The 20,819-nt window shown below is 50.5% G+C and overlaps 1 protein-coding gene across 1 annotated transcript in view; it reads right to left on the bottom strand.

The window, feature by feature from the left end:
- LOC143973851 (atrial natriuretic peptide receptor 1-like) overlaps nt 1–20,819 on the bottom strand; it is a 157,559-nt gene that overhangs the window by 120,892 nt on the left and 15,848 nt on the right. The window lies entirely within an intron of this gene.

Genomic DNA, 20,819 nt, shown 5'->3' with positions numbered 1-20,819 from the left:
TCGATGGGCGTTTTGGCGCATTTTCTCACGCAGCAAAGCGCTTGTCTTCTCCCCGCGCTCGGGGTGCTGCTAACAATTAATGTCACCGCAAACACGAGCCGAGATTCCAGCCTGTTTGCCGCGCGTCCCCAGAAAAACGTGGCAAAATGCGCAAAAACACGCCAAAGTAGCCCCTTTTGGGCATCAAGCTACAAGCGGTTTGGCGCACGTTTTGAAGCGCGTGCAAAGCCATTTCTTGCTGACGCGTTTGGGTTGCCATTAACGATGACGCGTGTTTTCACGTACATTTTTCCCGAAAACGCTCAGGTGTGAATGCAGCCCGAGCCTCGAGCTCCGTGCATTCTTTAATTACGCGTTTTGCCACACTTTTTTATGTTGCATCCAGGGGGGGCGCCATTACCATTTAATGGCAACACGAATGCCCGCAAAATTGTGTCATTTTTACGCACGTTTGGGAAACGCTTAAAGTGTGAATGCGGCCAACTCTTTTCTAGAAGCGCACTGCGGTGAACCGCGTGCGTGTTTGCAGATGCGACGGGAGGAATGTGAGCGCGACAGGCATTTTTTACGCGTTTTCGCGAATGCGTTGGGAAATCGCCTGATTTTGTGTGCTTGTCAGCAAAACGCTAAAGTGCGAATCCAACAATGGTGGCGCCACACGCCTGCTAAAAGGGCAGCGCGCTTCTGCGCGCGGCGGGAAAGCGCGCCCCCCCACTTCTGTAAGGAGAGTTGCGGTGGGAAGACTCTCTGCAGATGGCGGCTCTCACACGGTTACGTTTTTCCTTCGACGCGTTGATACATTGGAAGAACGCGCCACTTCAGCGATCGATTTTCCCCCGGACGGAGATCTCCTTCAAAGAATAATATTTGACATCCGCCTGCTGCTCGTATCCCTCCCCCGCTGAGTCTGCGGAGACCGTACAGACAAGCTCCATCACCCCCACCCGCGGGGGGCGCAGCTCCCGGGAGGGCCGCTGTCACCATTGACATTTCCTATGAATACAGAGAGGAGGTAATGAGAGCGCTGTTAGCAGCGGGGGCAGATCCAGAAGCACCGAGGGGGGGGGGGGGGGTAATTGGCATTTATTTACCGAAGCGCCCGGACTGGGAATTGGCGGCGGTTTGCCGCACGTGAGTTGATATGAGCCGAGCGCGGCGTTCCTGAACACTAATTAATTGGAGTCATCAGTTCAGCGACTCCACACGGGTCTCGGCTTTCGCTTCGCTCTGCCTTGCGGCGCTGCCGGCGGGGAGCTTCGCGTTCCCAGGCTTAGGTTTGCGGTTTGTCCAGGCCTAGTGGCGTGGAGACGGGGAGGTGTAGAACGATCCGCATCAGATCCACGAGGAACGTTTGGGGTACAGATCTGGAAATATTTAAAAAACGCAACACGTTTTATGATTGTCAAAGGTACCTACAAGGCCCAGAAGATTCCAGAAAGGGGGCAGCTTCTCGGACCTTCCACCACTCAACTCCACCAAACACTGAAAAGACCTTCCACCACTCACCTCCACCAAACACTGAAAAGACCTTCCACCACTCACCTCCACCAAACACTGAAAAGACCTTCCACCACTCACCTCCACCAAACACTGAAAAGACCTTCCACCACTCAACTCCACCAAACACTGAAAAGACCTTCCACCACTCACCTCCACCAAACACTGAAAAGACCTTCCACCACTCAACTCCACCAAACACTGAAAAGACCTTCCACCCCTCAACTCCACCAAACACTGAAAAGACCTTCCACCACTCACCTCCACCAAACACTGAAAAGACCTTCCACCACTCAACTCCACCAAACACTGAAAAGACCTTCCACCACTCAACTCCACCAAACACTGAAAAGACCTTCCACCACTCAACTCCACCAAACACTGAAAAGACCTTCCACCACTCACCTCCACCAAACACTGAAAAGACCTTCCACCACTCAACTCCACCAAACACTGAAAAGACCTTCCACCACTCACCTCCACCAAACACTGAAAAGACCTTCCACCACTCAACTCCACCAAACACTGAAAAGACCTTCCACCACTCACCTCCACCAAACACTGAAAAGACCTTCCACCACTCAACTCCACCAAACACTGAAAAGACCTTCCACCACTCAACTCCACCAAACACTGAAAAGACCTTCCACCACTCACCTCCACCAAACACTGAAAAGACCTTCCACCACTCAACTCCACCAAACACTGAAAAGACCTTCCACCACTCAACTCCACCAAACACTGAAAAGACCTTCCACCACTCAACTCCACCAAACACTGAAAAGACCTTCCACCACTCAACTCCACCAAACACTGCGCCCCCCCCCCCCCCACTGGGGCCCACCAGCCATGGGGTATGAAGAGAAGGAAGCGGTCCTACAGAAGTTCAGAGGGATTCCATACATTGACTTCAACTGAGCTTCACTCTCAATACTGATCCAACCTACCTCTGATACTGACCTAACCTCACAACTCATCCTCGATACTGACCCAACCTCCCAACCTACCTCTGATACTGACCCAACCTTCCAACCTACCTCTGATACTGACCTAACCTCACAACTCATCCTCGATACTGACCCAACCTCCCAACCTACCTCTGATACTGACCTAACCTTCCAACCTACCTCTGATAATGACCTAACCTTCCACCTCATCCTCGATGCTGACCCAACCTTCCAACCTACCTCTGATAATGACCTAACCTTCCAACTCATCCTCGATATGGACCCAACCTTCCAACCTACCTCTGATACTGACCTAACCTTCCACCTCATCCTCGATGCTGACCCAACTTTCCAACCTACCTCTGATACTGACCTAACCTCACAACTCATCCTCGATACTGACCTAACCTTCCAACCTACCTCTGATACTGACCTAACCTCACAACTCATCCTCGATACTGACCCAACCTCCCAACCTACCTCTGATACTGACCTAACCTTCCAACCTACCTCTGATAATGACCTAACCTTCCACCTCATCCTCGATGCTGACCCAACCTTCCAACCTACCTCTGATAATGACCTAACCTTCCAACTCATCCTCGATATGGACCCAACCTTCCAACCTACCTCTGATACTGACCTAACCTTCCACCTCATCCTCGATGCTGACCCAACTTTCCAACCTACCTCTGATACTGACCTAACCTCACAACTCATCCTCGATACTGACCTAACCTTCCAACCTACCTCTGATACTGACCTAACCTCACAACTCATCCTCGATACTGACCCAACCTTCCAACCTACCTCTGATAATGACCTAACCTTCCAACTCATCCTCGATATGGACCCAACCTTCCAACCTACCTCTGATACTGACCTAACCTTCCAACTCATCCTCGATACTGACCTAACCTTCCAACTCATCCTCGATACTGACCCAACCTTCCAACCTACTTCTGATACTGACTTAACCTTCCAACTCATCCTCGATACTGACCTAACCTTCCAAACTACCTCTGATACTGACCTAACCTTCCAACTCATCCTCGATACTGACCTAACCTTCCAACCTACTTCTGATACTGACTTAACCTTCCAACTCATCCTCGATACTGACCTAACCTTCCAACCTACTTCTGATACTGACCTAACCTTCCAACTCATCCTTAAAACTGACCTAACCTTACAACCTACCTCTGATACTGACCTAACCTTCCAACTCATCCTCGATACTGACCTAACCTTCCAACCTGGATACTGACCTAGCCTCCCAACTCATCCTGGATACTGACACAACCTTCCAATCTACCTCTGATACTGACCTAACCTTCCAACTCATCCTCGATACTGACCCAACCTTCCAACCTACCTCTGATACTGACCTAACCTTCCAACTCATCCTTGATACTGACCTAACCTTCCAACCTACCTCTGATACTGACCTAACCTTCCAACTCATCCTCGATACTGACCTAACCTTCCAACCTGGATACTGACCTACCCTCCCAACTCATCCTGGATACTGACCTAGCCTCCCAACTCATCCTGGATACTGACACAACCTTCCAATCTACCTCTGATATTGACCTAGTCTCTCAACTCATCCTCAAAACTGACCTATCCTTCCAACTCACCTCTGATACTGACCCAGCCTCCTAATTCATCCTTCATACTGAGCTAACCTTTCAACACAGCACTGATGCTGACCTGGCCTCTCAACTCATCCTTGATACTGACCAAACCCTCCAACCTACCTCTGATACTGACCAAACCCAATTCATCCTTGATACTGGTCTAACCTTCCAATTTACCTCTGACACTGAGCTAGTCTCTCAACTCATCCTCAATACTGACCTATCCTTCCAACCTACCTCTGATACTGACCTAGTCTCTCAACTTATCCTCAGTACTAACCTAACCTTCCAACCTACCTCTGATACTCTCAACTCACCCTTAATATTGATCCAGCCTCCCAACCCACTTGCTATACTGACCTAATCTACCAACTCACATGCAATACGGACATAACCATTGAACTCATCCTTGATACTCTTAACATTCCAACCTACCTCCAATATTCACCTAACTTCTCTACCCACCTCAAACACTGACCCAACCTCACAACTCACCTCCAGTATAGCTTTAACCTCTCAATTCACCTCTGATACTGACCCAACCTCCTGACCCACCTCCATGTCTGTCTCAACCACCTCAAGCCATGTCACTGTCCTAACTACAGAAATGGATCCTTAATGCTTACCTCCCAAATTCCTTCTGATATAGTCCTAACATTCCAACCTACCTCTGATACATGCCTAATGTCCCAACCCACCTCTGATACTGACCCATCCTCTTAATTCATCCTTAATACTGACTTAAACACCCAACCCACCTCTGATACTGACCTAACCACCCAACTCCCTTCCAACATTTGTCTAACTTCTACCCAGATGTGGCAAGAGAAACACTCAAGTGCCAGAGGGTCTTCAAACCTCTTCTAGACCTACCCGAGGACCAAGGTGCCACCTACCACTGCGGATCCCCCTTCTCCCTCCAATCCACCATCCTGAGGAGCTCAAGGACTTTTGCCGGATATTGAAGTCCCGCCCCTCCCTGGATCACCTGGACCCGCTGACCTTCTCTGGAGGCCTTCTCCAGGATCCTTATCACCACCATGAACCAGGTTTGGCCCCAGATCCTAGGACCTCCACATGCGGCACCAACCATCACCCCACAGTACAAGCTGCTTAGATCATTCACCTTGGGGTCCATCACGTTGGTAACATGCGTTGTGTGTGTGCGCATTTTGGGGGGGCATCTTATTCATTCCACATGCCCCCCCCCCTCCAACACACCTGACCCTTCAACACGCCACAATGGACAGATGTCAACACGCATGCATCGTCCCATGTCACGCGGAGAAATGATAAGTCAGCCACATTATTTGGTCCATGGACACCCTGAGAGGCCCACAGAATGCGTCCAAAGAACATGCGTCATCACAAATGGAACAGTGTGAATGGGCTCTTAAAGTGGACCTGTCATCAGATATGCCGAGTAATATGTCTCATCCTTCTCCCCCTGACCATGCTTTTCTCTCCAGAAGGACAAAGCCATCTTTGTTCAGGAATCATGCAGGGTCACCATCTACTTCCTGGTGCCTGTGCAGGGGGAGGGGAGACTGAGGAAATGCTTCCTCCTCCTTCTACAAAGTTACAATGTACAGTGTGATCACTGGGGGGAGGGGAGACTGAGGAAATGACTCCTCCTCCTTCTACAGAGTTACAATGTACAGTGTGATCACTGGGGGGAGGGGAGACTGAGGAAATGCTTCCTCCTCCTTCTACAAAGTTACAATATACAGTCTGATCTCTGGGGGAGGGGAAACTGATGAAATGCCTCCACCTTCTACAAAATTACAATGGACGGTCTGATCACTGGTGGAGGGGAGACTGAGGAAATGTTTCCTCTTGCCTGCAGTAGACTGATGACATCATCACAGCCTAAGCAAAGTTTCAAGGTTACAGTTCAATCATTGGGGGAGGGGAGACTGAGAAAATAAATGTTTCCTCCTCATCCAACAAAGTTACAATGTAGAGTCTGATCACTGGGGGAGGTGAGACTGAGGAAATGCTTCCTCCTCCTTGCAGCAGACTGATGATCTCAGCCTAGGCGCAGTCACTGACTGGAGCTGAAGGAAAGCTCTTCCCAGATCCCGTTGCCGTACGTTGTGACAGGCAAGGAATTTAATGACAGGTCCACTTTAATTTTTGGTGGAAGAAAGGCGGAGCCTCCTGCCCATGTGCAGCGAGGAGCAGGAAGGCGGACGTACCCGTGCGATGCTTCTCCCCAAGGCCTGTCGACATCAAACAAAAACAAAACAAAAAAAGAACAAAAAATAAATGCTAATCACCGGGGGTGGCACATAAAACCTGAGGCTTCAGTCCTACGAATGAGAGATTAGAGGGGAGGGGAGGAGGAGGAGATTTCTGGACATCGGGGGCGGCACATAAAACCTGAGGCTTCAGTCCTACGAATGAGAGATTAGAGGGGAGGGGAGGAGGAGGAGATTTCTGGACATCGGGGGCGCCACATAAAACCAGAGTCTGCAGTCCTACGAATGAGAGATTAGAGGGGAGGGGAGGAGGAGGAGATTTCTGGACATCGGGGGCGGCACATAAAACCAGAGGCTTCAGTCCTACGAATGAGAGATTAGAGGGGAGGGGAGGAGGAGGAGATTTCTGGACATCGGGGGCGGCACATAAAACCTGAGGCTTCAGTCCTACGAATGAGAGATTAGAGGGGAGGGGAGGAGGAGGAGATTTCTGGACATCGGGGGCGCCACATAAAACCAGAGTCTGCAGTCCTACGAATGAGAGATTAGAGGGGAGGGGAGGAGGAGGAGATTTCTGGACATCGGGGGCGGCACATAAAACCAGAGGCTGCAGTCCTACGAATGAGAGATTAGAGGGGAGGGGAGGAGGAGGAGATTTCTGGACATCGGGGGCGGCACATAAAACCCGAGGCTGCAGTCCTATGAATGAGAGATTAGAGGGGAGGGGAGGAGGAGGAGATTTCTGGACATCGGGGGCGGCACATAAAACCAGAGGCTGCAGTCCTACGAATGAGAGATTAGAGGGGAGGGGAGGAGGAGGAGATTTCTGGACATCGGGGGCGGCACATAAAACCCGAGGCTGCAGTCCTACGAATGAGAGATTAGAGGGGAGGGGAGGAGGAGGAGATTTCTGGACATCGGGGTGGCACATAAAACCTGAGGCTGCAGTCCTACGAATGAGAGATTAGAGGGGAGGGGAGGAGGAGGAGATTTCTGGACATCAGGGGCGGCACATAAAACCCGAGGCTGCAGTCCTATGAATGAGAGATTAGAGGGGAGGGGAGGAGGAGGAGATTTCTGGACATCGGGGGCGGCACATAAAACCCGAGGCTGCAGTCCTACGAATGAGAGATTAGAGGGGAGGGGAGGAGGAGGAGATTTCTGGACATCGGGGTGGCACATAAAACCTGAGGCTGCAGTCCTACGAATGAGAGATTAGAGGGGAGGGGAGGAGGAGGAGATTTCTGGACATCGGGGGCGGCACATAAAACCCGAGGCTGCAGTCCTATGAATGAGAGATTAGAGGGGAGGGGAGGAGGAGGAGATTTCTGGACATCGGGGGCGGCACATAAAACCCGAGGCTGCAGTCCTACAAATGAGAGATTAGAGGGGAGGGGAGGAGGAGGAGATTTCTGGACATCGGGGGCGGCACATAAAACCCGAGGCTGCAGTCCTACGAATGAGAGATTAGAGGGGAGGGGAGGAGGAGGAGATTTCTGGACATCGGGGTGGCACATAAAACCGGAGGCTGCAGTCCTACGAATGAGAGATTAGAGGGGAGGGGAGGAGGAGGAGATTTCTGGACATCGGGGGCGGCACATAAAACCCGAGGCTGCAGTCCTATGAATGAGAGATTAGAGGGGAGGGGAGGAGGAGGAGATTTCTGGACATCGGGGGCGGCACATAAAACCTGAGGCTGCAGTCCTACGAATTAGAGATTAGAGGGGAGGGGAGGAGGAGGAGATTTCTGGACATCGGGGGCGGCACATAAAACCCGAGGCTGCAGTCCTATGAATGAGAGATTAGAGGGGAGGGGAGGAGGAGGAGATTTCTGGACATCGGGGGCGGCACATAAAACCTGAGGCTGCAGTCCTACGAATTAGAGATTAGAGGGGAGGGCAGATGGAGGAGATTTCTGGACAAGACGGTAGGGTATGTGGGACAGCATTAGAAGTCAGTTGGGAGGTTAGGTCAGTATCAGAGGTGGGTTGAAATGTTACGGCTATATCAGAGGATAGTTAGGAGGTCAGGTCAGTATGGGAAGTGAGTTGGGAGTTTAGGCAAATACTGGAGGTAGGTTGGAAGATTAGGTTAGTATCAGAGGTGGGTTGGAAGGTTAAGGCTATATAAGAGGGTAGTTAGGAGGTCAGGTTAGTATGGGAAGTGAGTTGGCAGTTTAGGCAAATACTGGAGGTAGGTTAATATCTGAGGTGGATTGGAATGTTGAGGCTACATCAGAGGGTAGTTAGAAGGTTAGGTCAGTAGCTGAGGTGAGTTTGGAGTTTAGGCAAATATTGGAGGTAGGTTGGAAGATTAGGTTAGTATCAGAGGTGGAATGGAATGTTCTGGCTATATCAGAGAGTAGGTGGGAGGTCAGGTCAGTATGGGAAGTGAGTTGGGATTTTATTGGAGATGGGTTGGAAGGTTAGGTCAGTATCAGAGGTGAGTTGGAATGTTAAGGCTATATTAGAGGGTAGTTAGGAGGTTAGGTCAGTATCTGAAGTGAGTTGGGAGTTTAGGCAAATATTGGAGGTAGGTTGGAAGGTTAGGTCTGTTTCAAGGATGAATTGAGAGGATGGGTCAGTATCAGAGGTAGGTTGGGAGGTTAGGTCTGTTTCAAGGATGAATTGAGAGGATGGGTCAGTATCAGAGGTGGGTTGGGAGGTTAGGTCTATTTCAAGGATGAATTGAGAGGATGGGTCAGTATCAGAGGTGGGTTGGGAGGTTAGGTCTATTTCAAGGATGAATTGAGAGGATGGGTCAGTATCAGAGGTGGGTTGGGAGGTTAGGTCTGTTTCAAGGATGAAGTGAGAGGATGGGTCAGTATCAGAGGTGGGTTGGAAGGTTAGGTCTGTTTCAAGGATGAAGTGAGAGGATGGGTCAGTATCAGAGGTAGGTTGGAAGGTTAGGTCTGTTTCAAGGATGAATTGAGAGGATGGGTCAGTATCAGAGGTGGGTTGGGAGGTTAGGTCTGTTTCAAGGATGAATTGAGAGGATGGGTCAGTATCAGAGGTGGGTTGGGAGGTTAGGTCTGTTTCAAGGATGAATTGAGAGGATGGGTCAGTATCAGAGGTGGGTTGGAAGGTTAGGTCTGTTTCAAGGATGAATTGAGAGGATGAGTCAGTATCAGAGGTGGGTTGGAAGGTTAGGCCTATTTCAAGGATGAATTGAGAGGATGGGTCAGTATCAGAGGTGGGTTGGAAGGTTAGGTCTGTTTCAAGGATGAATTGAGAGGATGGGTCAGTATCAGAGGTGGGTTGGGAGGTTAGGTCTGTTTCAAGGATGAATTGAGAGGATGGGTCAGTATCAGAGGTGGGTTGGAAGGTTAGGTCTGTTTCAAGGATGAATTGAGAGGATGGGTCAGTATCAGAGGTGGGTTGGAAGGTTAGGTCTGTTTAATGGATGAATTGAGAGGATGGGTCAGTATCAGAGGCAGGTTGGAAGGTTAGGTCTGTTTCAAGGATGAATTGAGAGGATGGGTCAGTATCAGAGGTGGGTTGGAAGGTTAAGTCTGTTTCAAGGAGGAATTGAGAGGATGGGTCAGTATCAGAGGTGGGTTGGGAGGTTAGGTCTGTTTCAAGGATGAATTGAGAGGATGGGTCAGTATCAGAGGTAGGTTGGAAGGTTAGGTCTGTTTCAAGGATGAATTGAGAGGATGGGTCAGTATCAGAGGTGGGTTGGGAGGTTATGTCTGTTTAATGGATGAATTGAGAGGATGGGTCAGTATCAGAGGTGGGTTGGAAGGTTAGGTCTGTTTCAAGGATGAATTGAGAGGATGGGTCAGTATCAGAGGTAGGTTGGGAGGTTAGGTCTGTTTAATGGATGAATTGAGAGGATGGGTCAGTATCAGAGGTGGGTTGGGAGGTTAGGTCTATTTCAAGGATGAATTGAGAGGATGGGTCAGTATCAGAGGTGGGTTGGGAGGTTAGGTCTGTTTCAAGGATGAATTGAGAGGATGGGTCAGTATCAGAGGTGGGTTGGGAGGTTAGGTCTGTTTCAAGGATGAATTGAGAGGATGGGTCAGTATCAGAGGTGGGTTGGGAGGTTAGGTCTGTTTCAAGGATGAATTGAGAGGATGGGTCAGTATCAGAGGCAGGTTGGAAGGTTAGGTCTGTTTCAAGGATGAATTGAGAGGATGGGTCAGTATCAGAGGTAGGTTGGAAGGTTAGGTCTGTTTCAAGGCTGAATTGAGAGGATGGGTCAGTATCAGAGGTGGGTTGGGAGGTTAGGTCTGTTTCAAGGATGAATTGAGAGTATGGGTCAGTATCAGAGGTAGGTTGGAAGGTTAGGTCTGTTTCAAGGATGAATTGAGAGGATGGGTCAGTATCAGAGGTGGGTTGGGAGGTTAGGTCTATTTCAAGGAGGAATTGAGAGGATGGGTCAGTATCAGAGGTGGGTTGGAAGGTTAGGTCTGTATAAAGGATACATTTAATAGGGCAGTAATATGGGTTGAGGTTGCAGAGACAGACATGGAGGTGGGTAGGGAGGTTAGGCCAGTATAGGAGATAGGTTGGAAGGTTAGAACAAAATCATAGGTGGGTTAGGGTGTTAGGTCAGTATCAGAGATAAGTAGGGAGGGTACTTCAGTATCAAGGCTGATTTCAGAGGTTATGTCAGTACTGGATGTGAGTTGGGAGGTTAAGTTAGTATTGAGGTTGAGTTGGGAGGTTGGCTCAACATTAGAGGTGAGTAGATTAGGTCAGTATCACAAGGGAGGGAAAGGAGGTTGCCACTCTGTTCACCTCCACAGATGTGCGGCATCAGAGATCACCTCCTTTCCCTCCCTCGAGCCATTTTAGGAGCCAGGATGAGCTCCATCCCTCGCCAGCACTCTTAGTAGCAGATGCGGAGGAACTCACACAGCCCACATCTACTGAGCCTGAGTGGATATCACAGGTTGTTTGGGAGGCTAAGTTAGTATCGAGGATGATTGGAGAGGTTAGGTCAGTATCAGAGGTGGGTTAGGAGGTTAGGTCAGTATCGGAGGTTGGTTGGGAGGTAAAGTCTATATTGGGGATGAGTGGAGAGGTTAGGTCAGTATCAGAGGTGGGTTGGGAATTTAGGTCAGTATCGGGGATGAGTGGAGAAGTTAGGTCAGTGTTAGAGGTGGGTTGGAAGGATATTTCAGTATCTGGGATGAGTGGAGAGGTTAGGTCAGTATCAGAGGTGGGTTAGGAGGTTAGGTCAGTATCGGAGGTTGGTTGGGAGGTAAAGTCTATATTGGGGATGAGTGGAGAGGTTAGGTCAGTATCAGAGGTGGGTTGGGAGGTTAGGTCAGTATCAGAGGTGGGTTGGGAGTTTAGGTCAGTATTGGGGATGAGTGGAGAGTTTAGGTCAGTATCAGAGGTGGGTTGGAAGGATATTTCAGTATCTGGGATGAGTGGAGAGGTTAGGTCAGTATCAGAGGTAGGGATGGGAGGTTAGGTCAGTATTGTGGATGAGTGGAGAGATTAGGTCAGTTTCACAGATGAGCTGAGAGTTTAGGTCAATGTAAAAAGTGGTCAGTATCACGGATGAGTGGAAAGGTTAGGTCAGGACTGGAGGTGGGTTGGGAGGTTAGGTCGGTACTGAAGGTGGGTTGGGTGGTAAGGTCAGTACCAGGAATGATAGGAGAGCTTAGGTCAGTATTGTAGGTGGGTTGGGAGGGTAGGACAGAACTGAAGGTGGCTTGGGAGGTAAGGTCAGTATAGGGGATGATTGGAGAGGTTAGGTCAGTATTGTAGGTGGGATGGGAGGTTAGGTCAGTACTGCAGGTGGGTTGGGAGGATAGGTCAGTACTCAAGGTGGATTGGGAGGTTAGGTCAGTATTGTAGGTGGGATGGGAGGTTAGGTCAGTACTGCAGGTGGGTTGGGAGGATAGGTCAGTACTCGAGGTGGGTTTGGAGGTTAGGTCAGTATTGGGAATGAGTGGAGAGGTTGGGATAGTATCAGAGGTGGGTTTGGAGGTTAGGTCAGTACTGGAGGTGGGTTTGGAGGTTAGGTCAGTATTGGGGATGAGTGGAGAGGTTGGGACAGTATCAGAGGTGGGTTTGGAGGTTAGATCAGTACTGGAGGTGGGTTAGGAGGTTAGGTCAGTACTGGGGGTGGGTTGGGAGGTTAGGTCAGTATCGAGGATGAGTGGAGAGGTTGGGACAGTATCAGAGGTGGGTTTGGAGGTTAGGTCAGTACTGGGGGTGGGTTGGGAGGTTAGATCAGTACTGGGGGTGGGTTGGGAGGTTAGGTCAGTACTGGGGGTGGGTTTGGAGGTTAGGTCAGTATTGGGGATGAGTGGAGAGGTTGGGACAGTATCAGAGGTGGGTTGGGAGGTTAGGTCAGTATTGGGGATGAGTGGAGAGGTTAGGACAGTATCAGAGGTGGGTTTGGAGGTTAGGTCAGTATCAGGGATGAGTGGAGAGGTTGGGACAGTATCAGAGGTGGGTTGGGAGGTTAGGTCAGTACTGGAGGTGGGTTGGGAGGTTAGGTCAGTATTGGGGATGAGTGGAGAGGTTGGGACAGTATGAGAGGTGGGTTGGGAGGTTAGGTCAGTATTGGGGATGAGTGGAGAGGTTGGGACAGTATCAGAGGTGGGTTGGGAGGTTAGGTCAGTACTGGAGGTGGGTTGGGAGGTTAGGTCAGTATTGGGGATGAGTGGAGAGGTTGGGACAGTATGAGAGGTGGGTTGGGAGGTTAGGTCAGTATTGGGGATGAGTGGAGAGGTTGGGAGAGTATCAAAGGTGGGTTTGGAGGTTAAGTCAGTATCGGGGATGAGTGGAGAGGTTGGGACAGTATCAGAGGTGGGTTTGGAAGTTAGGTCAGTACTGAGGGAGGGTTGGGAGGTTGGGTCAGTACTGAGGGTGGGGTGGGAGGTTAGGTCAGTATCGGGAATGAGTGGAGAGGTTGGGACAGTATCAGAGGTGCGTTTGGAGGTTAGGTCAGTACTGGGGTTGGGTTGGGAGGTTAGGTCAGTACTGAGAGTGGGGTGGAAGGTTAGGTCAGTACTGGGGATGAGTGGAGAGGTTGGGACAGTATCAGAGGTGGGTTTGGAGGTTAGGTCAGTACTGGGGGTGGGGTGGGAGGTTAGGTCAGTACTGAGGGTGGGTTGGGAGGTTGGGTCAGTACTGAGGGTGGAGTGGGAGGTTAGGTCAGTATCGGGGATGAGTGGAGAGGTTGGGACAGTATCAGAGTTGGGTTTGGAGGTTAGGCCAGTACTGAGGGTGGGGTGGGAGGTTAGGTCAGTATTGGAGATGAGTGGAGAGGTTGGGACAGTATCGGAGGTGGGTTTGGAGGTTAGGTCAGTACTGGGGGTGGGTTGGGAGGTTGGGTCAGCACTGAGGGTGGGTTTGGAGGTTAGGTCAGTATTGGGGATGAGTGGAGAGGTTGGGACAGTATCAGAGGTGGGTTTGGAGGTTAGGTCAGTACTGGGGGAGGGTTGGGTCAGTACTGAGGGTGGGTTTGGAGGTTAGGTCAATATCAGGGATGAGTGGAGAGGTTGGGACAGTATCAGAGGTGGGTTTGGAGGTTAGGTCAGTACTGAGGGTGGGGTGGGAGGTTAGGTCAGTATCGGAGATGAGTGGAGAGGTTGGGACAGTATCAGAGGTGGGTTGGGAGGTTAGGTCAGTACTGGGGGTGGGTTGGAAGGTTAGGTCAGTACTGGGGATGAGTGGAGAGGTTGGGACAGTATCAGAGGTGGGTTTGGAGGTTAGGTCAGTACTGGGGGTGGGTTGGGAGGTTGGGTCAGTACTGCAGGTGGGTTTGGAGGTTAGGTCAATATCGGGGATGAGTGGAGAGGTTGGGACAGTATCAGAGGTGGGATTGAAGGTTAGGTCAGTACTGAGGGGGGGTTGGGAGGTTAGGTCAGTATTGGGGATGAGTGGAGAGGTTGGGACAGTATCAGAGGTGGGTTTGGAGGTTAGGTCAGTACTGGAGGTGGGGTGGGAGGTTAGGTCAGTACTGGAGGTGGGGTGGGAGGTTAGGTCAGTACTGGGGGTGGGTTGGGAGGTTAGGTCAGTATTGGGGATGAGTGGAGAGGTTGGGACAGTATCAGAGGTGGGTTTGGAGGTTAGGTCAGTACTGGAGGTGGGGTGGGAGGTTAGGTCAGTACTGGGGGTGGGTTTGGAGGTTAGGTCAGTATTGGGGATGAGTGGAGAGGTTGGGACAGTATCAGAGGTGGGTTTGGAGGTTAGGTCAGTACTGGAGATGGGGTGGGAGGTTGGGTCAGTACTGGGGGTGGGTTAGGTCAATACTGGGGGTGGGTTTGGAGGTTAGGTCAGTATCGGAGATGAGTGGAGAGGTTGGGACAGTTTTAGAGGTGGGTTTGAAGGTTAGGTCAGTACTGGAGGTGAATGCGACTAGGTCAATCTGGGTTTCGGTAGGTAGGGCGAAATAGTAAGGTAGATAGGACAGTATGCTTGGAATTTTTAGAGCCTGGTTTCAGGGACTAGGACCGGTTTCAGGGACTAGGACAGGTTTCAGGGACTAGGACCGGTTTCAGGGACTAGGACCGGTTTCAGGGACTAGGACCGGTTTCAGGGACTAAGCAGGGTGTTTATCACATGGCCCGTTATGGGTTAATACCAGGAAAACATGTTGGGAAAGGTGGCTGCCATGACACTGTGTAGCTACTCCTTCCCGAACCCTTCCCCAGGAAGCAGCTGTCAGAGTCAGTAGTGGGGCTTCCTTCCTGTAGGCACCTCCTTACATGTGACTGCGAGGACACATCCCCATTGGCTGCTGATGTCAGCATTTCTTCTCCGTCTGTTGATCGCACATGCGGGGGAATGGCGTCAGTGCCGTCTAGTAGGCGTGGGGAATTAAATGCCTCTCCTATGTACCTGTGACATGAGTAAGGCTGGGTCCACACTACTGCGGATCGGGAATGCGTGAAACTGATGGGGTGCTCTAAAAACGTGCCGCGTGGTAACGTGCAAAGAAGCGTGTGCGCCCGGACACACCGCCGGGTGTGAATGAGCCCTTAGACACCATCCATCCCTTTAAAACTGGCTTATATCCCCTCAGGGGAGATCTTTTCACTTCCTACCCTGGTGACACCTCGATTATCAGGATATACACTCACCGGCCACTTTATTAGGTCCCCCTTGCTAGTAGCGGGTTGGACCCCCTTTATTAGGTCCCTCTTGCTAGTAGCCGGTTGGACCCCCTTTATTAGGTCCCTCTTGCTAGTAGCGGGTTGGACCCCCTTTATTAGGTCCCTCTTGCTAGTAGCGGGTTGGACCCCCTTTATTAGGTCCCTCTTGCTAGTAGCGGGTTGGACTCCCTTTATTAGGTCCCTCTTGCTAGTAGCGGTTTAGACCCCCTTTATTAGGTCCCCCTTGCTAGTAGCAGGTTGGACCCCCTTTATTAGGTCCCCCTTGCTAGTAGCGGGTTGGACCCCCTTTATTAGGTCCCTCTTGCTAGTAGCGGGTTGGACCCCCTTTATTAGGTCCCTCTTGCTAGTAGCGGGTTGGACCCCCTTTATTAGGTCCCTCTTGCTAGTAGCGGGTTGGACCCCCTTTATTAGGTCCCTCTTGCTAGTAGCGGTTTAGACCCCCTTTATTAGGTCCCCCTTGCTAGTAGCAGGTTGGACCCCCTTTATTAGGTCCCCCTTGCTAGTAGCGGGTTGGACCCCCTTTATTAGGTCCCTCTTGCTAGTAGCGGGTTGGACCCCCTTTATTAGGTCCCTCTTGCTAGTAGCAGGTTGGACCCCCTTTATTAGGTCCCCATTGCTAGTAGCAGGTTGGACCCCCTTTATTAGGTCCCTCTTGCTAGTAGCGGGTTGGACCCCCTTTATTAGGTCCCTCTTGCTAGTAGCGGGTTGGACCCCCTTTTACCTTCATTCTTCATGGCATAGATACAAGGCGTTGGAAACGTTCCTCAGAGATTTTGGTCATCCCATAGGTTCTCTATTGGATGAGATGTGGTGAGTGTGGAGGCAATTGGAGGACAGGGACCTCATAGTCCAGTGGTGAGATGATTGGAGGACAGGGACCTCATAGTCCAGTGGTGAGATGATTGGAGGACAGTGACCTCATAGTCCAGTGGTGAGATGATTGGAGGACAGGGACCTCATAGTCCAGTGGTGAGATGATTGGAGGACAGGGACCTCATTGTCCAGTGGTGAGATGATTGGAGGACAGTGACCTCATTGTCCAGTGGTGAGATGATTGGAGGACAGTGACCTCATAGTCCAGTGGTGAGATGATTGGAGGACGGGGACCTCATAGTCCAGTGGTGAGATGATTGGAGGACAGGGACCTCATTGTCCATTGGTGAGATGATTGGAGGACGGGGACCTCATAGTCCAGTGGTGAGATGATTGGAGGACAGGGACCTCATAGTCCAGTGATGAGATGATTGGAGGACAGTGACCTCATAGTCCAGTGATGAGATGATTGGAGGATGGGGACCTCATTGTCCAGTGATGAGATGATTGGAGGACAGGGACCTCATTGTCCAGTGGTGAGATGATTGGAGGACAGGGACCTCATAGTCCAGTGGTGAGATGATTGGAGGACAGTGACCTCATAGTCCAGTGGTGAGATGATTGGAGGACAGGGACCTCATTGTCCAGTGGTGAGATGATTGGAGGACAGTGACCTCATTGTCCAGTGGTGAGATGATTGGAGGATGGGGACCTCATTGTCCAGTGGTGAGATGATTGGAGGACAGGGACCTCATTGTCCAGTGGTGAGATGATTGGAGGACAGGGACCTCATTGTCCAGTGGTGAGATGATTGGAGGACAGGGACCTCATAGTCCAGTGGTGAGATGATTGGAGGACAGTGACCTCATAGTCCAGTGGTGAGATGATTGGAGGACAGTGACCTCATAGTCCAGTGGTGAGATGATTGGAGGACGGTGACCTCATTGTCCAGTGATGAGATGATTGGAGGACAGGGACCTCATAGTCCAGTGGTGAGATGATTGGGGCTTTGTGACATGGGGCATTATCCTGCTGGGAGGAGCCATCAGAAGATGGGGGCACTGTAGTCATAAAGGGATGGGCATGGTCACCAACAATACTCAGGTAGGTTGTAGGGTTTAAACCCCACCCCCACACCATTACACCCCCACCACCAGCCTGGACCGGTGATACAAGGCAGGGTGGATCCATGCCCCAAATTCTGACCCCACCATCTGAATGTCGGAGCTGAAATCCAGACTCATCAGACCCACCTCCATGAGCTCCTGTTGTCCTTCTATCACCTGGGACCAGTCTGCCCCATTCTCCTCTGACCTCAACAAGGCATTTTCCTCCACACAACCGCCGCTCACTGGATATTTTCTCTTTTTCCCACCATTCTCTGTAACCCCTGAGAGATGGTTGTGTGTGAGAATCCCAGAAATACTCAGACCGGCCCGTCTGCCACCAACAACCCACGCCACGTTCAAAGTCACCCAGATCCCCTTTCTTCCCCCATTTCTGATGCTCGGTTTGAACTTCAGCAAGTCATCTTCACCACGTCTAGATGTCTAAATGCATTGAGTTGCTGCCCCGTGATTGGCTGATTAGCAATGTGTGTTACCGTGCAGTTGAACAGGCAGGTGTACCTAATAAAGTGGACAATGAGTGTATGTCTTATCCCAAATGATATACGGTCAGTACAACCCTCCCCCGCTCTACCGGATTGTAAACAATGTAATAACAAATGACAACATTCTCAGGACATCGCAGTTCCTTCTCATTAACATTTCAAAGATTTGCAACATTTCCAGACATAAAGGTCTCTTTCTTCATAACATTTAAAGGCCAACGCATGGCGGAGAGACCGACGCGTTTTCATGGTGACATGCCGCAAGCTTGGCTCCCGACACACCTCCCCTCCGATACTGACCTAACCTCCTATCAGACCTCTCCTCCGATACTGACCTAACCTCCTATCACACCTCTTCTCCGATACTGACCTAACCTCCTATCACACCTCTTCTCTGATACTGACCTAACCTCCTATCACACCTCTCCTCTGATACTGACCTAACCTCCTATCAGACCTCTCCTCCGATACTGACCTAACCTCCTATCACACCTCTCCTCTGATACTGACCTAACCTCCTATCACACCTCCCCTCCGATACTGACCTAACCTCCTATCACACCTCACCTCTGATACTGACCTAACCTCCTATCACACCTCTCCTCTGATACTGACCTAACCTCCTATCACACCTCACCTCTGATACTGACCTAACCTCCTATCACACCTCTCCTCTGATACTGACCTAACCTCCTATCACACCTCTCCTCTGATACTGACCTAACCTCCTATCACACCTCTCCTCCGATACTGACCTAACCTCCTATCAGACCTCTCCTCTGATACTGACCTAACCTCCTATCACACCTCTCCTCTGATACTGACCTAACCTCCTATCACACCTCTCCTCTGATACTGACCTAACCTCCTATCACACCTCTCCTCTGATACTGACCTAACCTCCTATCAGACCTCTCCTCTGATACTGACCTAACCTCCTATCACACCTCTTCTCTGATACTGACCTAACCTCCTATCACACCTCCCATCCGATACTGACCTAACCTCCTATCAGACCTCTCCTCTGATACTGACCTAACCTCCTATCACACCTCCCATCCGATACTGACCTAACCTCCTATCAGACCTCTCCTCTGATACTGACCTAACCTCCTATCACACCTCTCCTCTGATACTGACCTAACCTCCTATCACACCTCTCCTCTGATACTGACCTAACCTCCTATCACACCTCTCCTCTGATACTGACCTAACCTCCTATCACACCTCTCCTCTGATACTGACCTAATCTCCTATCACATCTCACCTCTGATACTGACCTAACCTCCTATCACACCTCTTCTCTGATACTGACCTAACCTCCTATCACACCTCTCCTCTGATACTGACCTAACCTCCTATCACACCTCCCCTCCGATACTGACCTAACCTCCTATCACACCTCCCCTCCGATACTGACCTAACCTCCTATCACACCTCTCCTCCGATATTGACCTAACCTCCTATCACACCTCTCCTCTGATACTGACCTAACCTCCTATCACACCTCACCTCTGATACTGACCTAACCTCCTATCACACCTCTCCTCCGATACTGACCTAACCTCCTATCACACCTCTCCTCTGATACTGACCTAACCTCCTATCACACCTCTCCTCTGATACTGACCTAACCTCCCGACACCCATCACCTCTGATACTGACCTAACCTCCTATCACACCTCACCTCTGATACTGACCTAACCTCCTATCACACCTCTCCTCTGATACTGACCTAACCTCCTATCACATCTCACCTCTGATACTGACCTAACCTCCTATCACACCTCTCCTCTGATACTGACCTAACCTCCCGACACCCATCACCTCTGATACTGACCTAACCTCCTATCACACCTCACCTCTGATACTGACCTAACCTCCTATCACACCTCTCCGATACTGACCTAACCTCCTATCACACCTCTCCTCCGATACTGACCTAACCTCCTATCACACCTCTCCTCCGATACTGACCTAACCTCCTATCACACCTCTCCTCTGATACTGACCTAACCTCCTATCACACCTCTCCTCCGATACTGACCTAACCTCCTATCACACCTCTCCTCCGATACTGACCTAACCTCCTATCACACCTCTCCTCCGATACTGACCTAACCTCCTATCACACCTCTCCTCTGATACTGACCTAACCTCCTATCACACCTCACCTCTGATACTGACCTAACCTCCTATCACACCTCTCCTCTGATACTGACCTAACCTCCTATCACATCTCACCTCTGATACTGACCTAACCTCCTATCACACCTCTCCTCTGATACTGACCTAACCTCCTATCACACCTCACCTCTGATACTGACCTAACCTCCTATCACACCTCTCCTCTGATACTGACCTAACCTCCTATCACACCTCACCTCTGATACTGACCTAACCTCCTATCACACCTCTCCTCTGATACTGACCTAACCTCCTATCACACCTCTCCTCTGATACTGACCTAACCTCCTATCACACCTCTCCTCTGATACTGACCTAAGCTCCTATCACACCTCTCCTCTGATACTGACCTAACCTCCTATCAGACCTCTCCTCTGATACTGACCTAACCTCCTATCACACCTCTCCTCTGATACTGACCTAACCTCCTATCACATCTCACCTCTGATACTGACCTAACCTCCTATCACACCACTCCTCTGATACTGACCAAACCTCCTATCACACCTCTCCTCTGATACTGACCTAACCTCCTATCACACCTCTCCTCTGATACTGACCTAACCTCCCGACACCCATCACCTCTGATACTGACCTAACCTCCTATCACACCTCACCTCTGATACTGACCTAACCTCCTATCACACCTCTCCTCTGATACTGACCTAACCTCCTATCACATCTCACCTCTGATACTGACCTAACCTCCCATCACACCTCTCCTCTGATACTGACCTAACCTCCCGACACCCATCACCTCTGATACTGACCTAACCTCCTATCACACCTCACCTCTGATACTGACCTAACCTCCTATCACACCTCACCTCTGATACT

Source organism: Lithobates pipiens, unplaced genomic scaffold (genome assembly GCF_037356315.1).
Source record: "Lithobates pipiens isolate NorthernLeopardFrog02 unplaced genomic scaffold, aLitPip1_a1.2 Scaffold_124, whole genome shotgun sequence".
Classification (NCBI taxonomy): domain Eukaryota; kingdom Metazoa; phylum Chordata; class Amphibia; order Anura; family Ranidae; genus Lithobates; species Lithobates pipiens.
Note: the sequence above shows the minus strand (reverse complement) of the source record. Positions and strands in the feature narration are given on the sequence as shown.